The sequence below is a fragment of the Etheostoma cragini genome, chromosome 13, assembly GCF_013103735.1.
Source record: "Etheostoma cragini isolate CJK2018 chromosome 13, CSU_Ecrag_1.0, whole genome shotgun sequence".
NCBI classification, from domain to species: domain Eukaryota; kingdom Metazoa; phylum Chordata; class Actinopteri; order Perciformes; family Percidae; genus Etheostoma; species Etheostoma cragini.
The window spans coordinates 25690328-25691602 of record NC_048419.1 but is presented as its reverse complement, the minus strand read 5'-3'; the positions used below and the strand labels follow the sequence as shown (position 1 = coordinate 25691602).

At 37.8% G+C, this 1275-nt stretch overlaps 1 long non-coding RNA gene across 1 annotated transcript in view; it reads right to left on the bottom strand.

The window, feature by feature from the left end:
• Positions 1–1275, bottom strand: part of LOC117955882 — a 13026-nt gene extending 11751 nt beyond the window's left edge. Inside the window, exon 1 of the long non-coding RNA XR_004659152.1 lies at positions 1262–1275. This is a non-coding gene — a long non-coding RNA (uncharacterized LOC117955882). The remainder of the gene's footprint in view (positions 1–1261) is intronic.

Genomic DNA, 1275 nt, shown 5'->3' with positions numbered 1-1275 from the left:
GAGGAGGATGAAGGCGGGAACGGAGGACTCGGGGCTGACCTTTAACCCCTCCACCTGGAGAATATCCATGTTGAAAGATTCATTGTCCATGCTGCACGGACATGAGCAAAATGAAATCATTGTCAAATCATATCGAGTCCAGATCAGCATATCTCCAGCAGACTCCATGTAAATAATCACTACTTTTAGTGTGTATAGAGCAGCATATCTCCACCAGACTCCATGTAAATAATCACAACTTTTAGTGTGTATAGAGCAGCATATCTCCACCAGACTCCATGTAAATAATCACTACTTTTAGCGTGTATAGAGCAGCATATCTCCACCAGACTCCATGTAAATAATCACTACTTTTAGCGTGTATAGAGCAGCATATCTCCACCAGACTCCATGTAAATAATCAGGACTTTTATCATTTTAAAACACACTTCATTCAAAGTGGACAGAAACTAAATGAAACTAGCAAAAGCCGTCTTGGTTCATCTTTCCACTGTTTCAACAATTACCACTCTGGTCTGGTTGGAATAAACTCTTAATTCACCCATTTACATGTAGAAATATGCTGCTCTATACACGCTAAAAGTAATGATTATTTACATGGACTCTGGTGGAGATATGCTGCTCTATACACACTAAAAGTATTGATTATTTACATGGAGTCTGGTGGAGATATGCTGCTCTATACACACTAAAAGTATTGATTATTTACATGGAGTCTGGTGGTGATCAATACTGGACCACATTTAATGATTTTTTTGTTCAAATTAGTCAATTGCCCATCAATGCATGAGAAAACATTAAACAACACTCCCCAAACTACATTACAAATGAAACCGGTTTCAAATATACAAATCTTTAAGTCAAACATCGACACGGCACCTGATCACGTTCAGTTAAGTGTGGAAACATGCATCACATCATATGTGTGCGTCTACAGCCCGGCAAATTTCCTTCTAAATGTCCCTCAATAACTTTAACCTTGAGTTTCTGTAGACTAATTGATAAAACAAGAAGACTTGAAGAAAAATGCAGTTGATGATAGAAAAGGTTTCTGTTCCCTGTACTAGAAGGACAACATCGCTGAGAAACAATTTTAATAATTACAGAACAGAAGATATTTCCCAAAACCATCTTGAACGTATCGAGCAGCAAAAACATCAAATCTCTCAAACTTATATCACATTTAATGCCGTCACTCTGCCAGCGACTACAGATGGAAATGAGCCTGTCAGGTTCTCTGTTGATTTATGTGCATTGCCACTTTTTTAAACAAAA